A 6923-nucleotide genomic window follows, 5' to 3' on the forward strand; every position below is an offset into this window, starting at 1 on the left:
ACTTCTCTAATAGCTCCTGCCTCTAGTAAGTTTCCCACTTCTTCTGCCACTATTTCGGCATAGTGGAGTGCTGATATTCGAGTGCGCTGTATAATTGATCTGGTAGTTTGGTGGACGTTCAATTGGTAACAAATGAAGTTTGGGTCAATGCCAGGCATGTCATACGGCGTCCAGGCAAACACTTCGATGTTAGAGGTTAAGAATTCCATGACCTCTATTCTCTCAGTGCTGGACAAAGACGAACTGAGCAAAAAGAACTTTTCTAGGTCTTTTTCATCTATCCTTACCTGTACCAAGTCTTCTACTGCCTTCTGTTCAGCTGCCTTGCCAACATCCGCAAATAGTTCATTGGTCTCAGGCTCCTCCACCATCTGTACATACCTTTTTACAGCGCGGCTACCATTTATTGTGATGAAGCATTGTTTGGATATAATTTGGTCTCTAAAGACCACTTCAATTACTCCGGCCTCGTTGGGGAACCGCAATACTTGATGGTAGGTTGACGCTACCGATCGCATGGCGTGCAACCATGCCCTTCCCAAGATTATGTTGTAAGTGGAAGGGACTTTCAATACCCAGAATTCCACTTGTTTCGTCATGGTTCCTGCCTTGACTGGGAGGATTATCTTGCTTACTGGCCACTCTAGTATTGAGTTGAATCCAATTAGGGGAGATGTTGCGGGTGCTAGGTTTTTGTCCTCAAATTTCAGTTGTTTGAAGGTTTCGTAATACATTATCTCACGTGAGCTTCCTTGGTCAATCAAAATCCGTTTGATGTCGAAATTCTTGCGCGTAGAGTGACAACCAGTGTATCATTGTGAGGGCAGTATATCCTTGCTAAATCTCTGTTCGAAAAAGATATGACATTTGTGGCCTCTGTTCTCCCATTTTTGATGGTAGGTTGTGCACTTAATACTTCTCTTAAGTGCTCAGCCTTTTTGATCATCCCCTAAGCTCACATACCCACTCAGGTTTGAATATCCCATGTATTACGTTAATTACGCCTTGAGGTGGAGCGTCGACCGACATCCTGTTTGGGTTGTTGTGGTTCTGGGGGGGTTGGCTGTGTTCCTCCTTCTATGTACTAGTCCAGGTGCCCAGTTGCCACTAACTTCTCCAAATGTTGTCTCAACGACGTGCAATTTTCAGTGCGGTGCCCCTTCTCATCATGGAAGGTGCACCGAGACCTCTCGTCATAGTCTTTTTGTGCTTCTCCTAACTTAACTGGTCATCGAACGAAAGGTTCATTGCGTATCTCACTGAGAATTTGGTAGATTGGTTTTTTGAACACTGTGGTAATGGCAGTGCGAACTCTTAACCTTTTTTTATTCGGGTCCTCTCTGTTGGCCCGCCTGCCTCGTCCGTTCCTGTTAGGTTGCTCTACCGTGTTGACTTTTGCTGTAGTCTTTTTATCTGGCATTGCTGTTGTGTCGGATTTTGCCTTAGCACGGGCGCTATCTTCCTCCACACGAATATGTTGGTGCACTCTCTTTATTAAGGCCTCCATCGTGAGGAGTGGTGCCATAGTAATTGTGTCCCTTAATTTGTTACTGACTGGCAGGCTCTGTTTGTATTGTGCAATGGCGAGGTTCGTAGGGCAATTCCCAATCTGGTTGAAGGTTTCCCAGTAGCGGCTGTTGTAGGACCTCAACGTTTCTTTTTCGCCCATGTCAATGGAGAGTAGCTGGTCGATTTTCACTGGTGTCTTGCTGTTCGTCCTGAATCTTGTCACGAACGCTTCTGCCAACTGCGCCCATGAGGCAATGTTGCCCTCTGGTAGCCTTTCGAACCAGGTTAAACCTAGGTCGCCAAGGCTGGATGGGAATATGATGCACATTAAAGCCTCGTTTCGCCGGTATACTGCCATAACCTGGCGAAAATGGCTTAAGTGCATGTAGGGGTCTGTCTTCCCCTCATAAGTGGTGAATTTGGGCTGGTGGAAGCCTGTAGGTAATGGTGCGTTCTCAATTTCCAGAATGAACGGCGTGCTCTGTAACCTTACTAATACTTTGTCTGTTGGTTCGTAAACAAGCGCGGTATTGACATTCCTACCTCGACACTCCCATGCGTCCGAGGGGCCAACCGCTGAAGGGCTGAAACTCTGTGCGGGTCGCATGCCTTGGTATCCTCCTTCCATCGGGCCCTTTCTTCAAGCACAGTTCGCAAGTCAGATGATCTAGGCAACTCCGTGTGCCTAGATGACGTCTGATGCGTGTGCGAGGGCCGATAGGTGCTTCCCTCAGTATATGACCTCTCAGTTCTCGTTCTCTTAGACCTGGAGTAACGAGTCCTGGAAGTCCTTGATTGAGTGTCGCCTGGTCTAAGGCTCCTACTTTTTGCTTGCGATGGCGTGGTACGCCTATCACGATCCTCCGAGTGGCGAGGGGGGGTGTTGCCTTGGCGCCCCTCTTCTGTTGCCACCCCTTTCCCTTTTATCTGGCGCTTCATTGACTCCATGTCTGCCGTCATCCTCCTTATTAACTCGTCCTGCTCCTTCACACGATCCTCCAGAACTTGAGGGTCTATCCTCCGCCTCTGTCTTTCAGGACTTTGAGAGCGACGGGGGCTGCCAGCCTATCTCCCCCTTGCATCCCTCCGGAGGTTCTGTTGCTGGGGTTCTAAGTCCGCCATGGGAGGGATAGAAGGCAAACCTTCGCGCCTCCCACCCCCCTCTGGGGTTTGCCCATTAATGGCAGAGTGTGGTAAGTCTTCATTGTGTGCCATTGTTTCCAACTTCGAAAGGAAAACTCGATCAAGAGGTTTTGTTCTTTTTGGAATTCCCACAGACGGCGCCAATTGTACGAGCACGAAATAATGTTCTCGTATAATCCTGTTGATCAAGTCTGTGCTCCTCCAAACGTCGTCGCTTTGTTCCCTGAAAACACAAACGTGAGCTAGCCGGCGGGTGTGTGCTGGATACCTCTCCGATGCCTAAGTCAGCAAAATAGACAGATAGACAAAAGCTTTGTGTAATCCGAGAATCAAAGTTGTGTTACCTGTACATAGGTTCTGTTGTGAGCTTTTATAGTTTTTGCCTGGCATAATCCTAGTAGGACTCTTATTCCTCCATGTAGAGTCCTCCTAGGAATCACACTCCTGAAGGATAATGCTTATCCTTCAATACCTCCCTCACTGCTTAAACCAAGTGAGATAGTTTTATTACAGTTGGATAACAGTATGACCGAGCTAACACTAGCCCTTTGTCATACTCAATCCAGCGCCTTCACATGCAACACATAGCTCAGCTTATGTTCACTTGTACCTCGATTTTGTCTGTTTAGACCGAGCTAACTGCAGCAAGCTTCAACCGAGCTAATAAGAGCAAGGTCCACTTTAAGGAGCCAAAACACCTCGGCTTTGAATACTATGACCGAGCTATTATAACCACTCCGATCGAGGTGACTGTAACAATGCTTGGACCGAGCTAACAGCGAGGCCCACTTTGGTAAGCCCTTTCACCACGGTCCATAGAACGGCCCACTACTACGCTTGGGCCTAGCTCGGTCTTAATGCACATAAAAACTCCCTCTCAGATAAAATATCGTAATTGCTAAAAGTGTCATTATTTTATTTTTAATAACAAAGTTAAATATTTTAGTAATGAATTATTATCTTTTTTTGATCAAAACTTTGGTAACAAAAAGTAATTTATTTATTTGCACAAAATTTTTTTATTACTAAAAATGTATTTATTAGTGATATTTTCATATTTTTGAAGCTAAATGACTTTTTAGTGACGTTTTGAATTAGTCTTCTAATATATTTTTTTTTTTTGCAACAAAATTTTCACTTTTAAAAATATAAATAAAAAAAATTGATCCCTAAAATCTTAATATGTTGTCCTGCTTGTGAGTTTATATAGTATTTTTTTTTTTTAGGATAAATTACTAACCTCCTTTGAGGTTTGATAAAAATAGAACCAATCCAAAAAATTTAGCATAATTACATCAACCTTCCCTTTGCAAATGATGAATAGACACTAAATAAATAAAGATAAATATATAATATAAAAGATATGATGACGTTATCATTTCATCCATGCAACTCACGAATTATTGATAAAAATAATTTAAATATTATGTGAATTAAAATTTTAAAATAATGTATTGTAATTAAAAATATAAGACTAATTATATTTTTTTTAAACACCAAAATAGTGAATGTAATTTACCTTTTCCCAGATATGAATCATTAGTTTAAGAAAATATTTCTTTTTAACATGGAGGGGACCAAATTGTACTGCATAGAGAGAGAGGACTTTGGATGGAGTCCTGGCTTCAGTGGCCTGGCTTTCTCTTGTCCCCATGATTTAAAATAGTAAAGCAAGATTTGGATGTTATTGACAAGTTCACATGCTTCATTCACTTCACTGCCATTTTTCTAGACAGCTACATATCTCTGATGCTTATCTTCAATTGTAAGGAAAGAACAAACACCAAAAACAAAAAAAAAAACAAAAAAAAGCACCATTAAACCTCTAGCCCACAATATAAAATTAAAAAAAACAAATAAAGTTTGGTTAATATTATCTCTTCCTAATGGAAGAAGATAGATATGGAAGCACTAAACCCTAGTACTGGCTAGTAGTAGTACAAGAGGAAGCATTTAAAACCCAACCCAAAAAAAAAAATTTTAAATTAAAAACAAAATTGTGGCACTTTGTGTTGTCAGGATTGATATATAAAACTGGTTAACTTATACATCTAACAAATAATTTGGTTTCGACCCGACGAGCTTTTACTCAACCTAAACCTGTAACTTAGAGCGAGTTGGCCTGACATGACTTGGTGGCATGTGAGAGGGCTCATTAATTTGACTATCGAGTTTGTCATAATTTTTATTTCGTTTTATCCAAATATAGTATAATCATTATATAACATGTATAATCTAATAATCTCATGATATACATACGTGTGTAAACATGTGAGTATACATACAAATTTCATGTCAAACAATAAAGAATAATAAAAAGATGTATAAAATTTGATTTTATGAAATTAAAACATATGAGTACAATCATCTGCGATTTACACCATTTTTTCAATTGTTGAACCTTTGATTTGATCTCCTGTTTATGTTCAAATTCAAAGAGTTTCAATAGCTTGATCTTCGAATCGAACACTTGCAAGAATTTGATGGAAAGAGGAGTTGTGTGTCCTTATTTACAAATGAGTTTGTACCTATAATTAAGTTGGGTGGAGATTGTTGAATTTGGAATTGTCAATATTAATGGCCTTTTGATTGTCCATTAAGGAAAATTAATCTCCCTTGACTTTTGACAATAAGTTTGAATTTGAATTGAAATTTTGTCTAATTTTCCACGGCACAAGAAATTAAAAAGAAGTATGTGACCCATGATAATATTTCTTCGGTTATTTGACTAATTCAACACAAGCTATATATATTGAGAGATTTCGGGTAAATTTTTTCAGTCAACTGTTAATAAGAAAATAAAGTGTATGAATTAGATGCACTTTGAGTATCACTAACACTATATTATATATATTACACATTTTATGTTATGAACAAATTTTTTTGAATATGTAGAATTTCTAATGAACATTAAGAATTAAAAAGATATTGTGAAATGAGTTATAAGATCGGGGTGTAAATTTTAAAGAGAGAACTTACGTGCAAATCTTAATAGGTAAATTTATTATTCAATATGTAAAATAGTGGTGTTTTATAATAATAATAATAATAATAATAATAATAATAATAATAATAATAATAATAAAGTCACTAATTATTAGTTTTTTGTGACAATTTTAAAAAATTATTACAAAAAAAGTCACTAATTGTCAATTTTTAGCAATAGAGAAAAACTTTACAAAAATGTCACTAATTATCAATTTTTAATGACAATTTTGTTAGGATCAACTTACGAATTGATAAAATTTAATAAGAATTAAATCTAACTATTAGAACTTGCTAGTAATTTACCCATTGTAGAGTGGTTAAGCTGAATTTTCAAACTTTGCTGGATGAGTAATAAAAATTTAGGGCGAATTACACTAATGGTCACTGTAGTTTGGAACTTGTGTCACTTTGATCTCTGACTTTTCAATTGTGATACATTAGACCTTAAATTTTGAATCACGTTCCAAATAAGGACAATTGAAGATACTGTTACCCATTCCAAGGACAAAGTCGTCAATTTGATAAAATATAAACTAGTTTAACAACAATAAATATTAAAAAATTATTTTTGAATTTTAAAAAATTATTTCTATCCACCAAAGATAAAATTAAATAAAAATGAATTTTTTTTTACATTTTTATTGATATTTTTATTTTTTTACCAAATTAATTTATAGTATGTGTTTGGATTATAATCATATAATGAGTGGTTATTTTTGTTGATATTTTTGGATAGTTATCATATAATAGATGATTATATTTGTTGTTAATAGATATTTTTTTTATGTTTATCATGTAATGGATGGTTATTAGGTTTTCAATGTGTAATCGATATTTTAATATATGAAATTTTTTAGTTTTAGATTTTTTTTGATTTAATGGATTGGTTTAATAATGACATTAAAGTTGTTACCACGTCTGCCTTTTGAAAAAATATAAACTAATTTAACGAAAATAAATATCAGAAAAAAATATTTCCCACCTCTCAAGAGATAAAATTATATAAAGATGATGTATTTTTATTTTTTTTTTTCACCAATTTAATTTTTAGTTTCTTACAAAAAAAATTTGAAAATCAAACCAAATAGAACTTTATAACCAAGAAAGTTCAGTTCCAACATTATTCATTTAAAAAAGAAATTTTTGGTGAAACCCTCTTTTTTGGGCCTTTTTTTTGGGGTAAATGACAACTTAATGAATTTCCCTTCAAAAAACCTCTGAGTAGGAGATGCGTGGCTTGATAGGGACATTTTATAATTTGTATTTTTTTAATCATGTTGCCC

The sequence above is a fragment of the Camellia sinensis genome, chromosome 3, assembly GCF_055761805.1.
Source record: "Camellia sinensis isolate YWXY chromosome 3, ASM5576180v1, whole genome shotgun sequence".
NCBI lineage: Eukaryota > Viridiplantae > Streptophyta > Magnoliopsida > Ericales > Theaceae > Camellia > Camellia sinensis.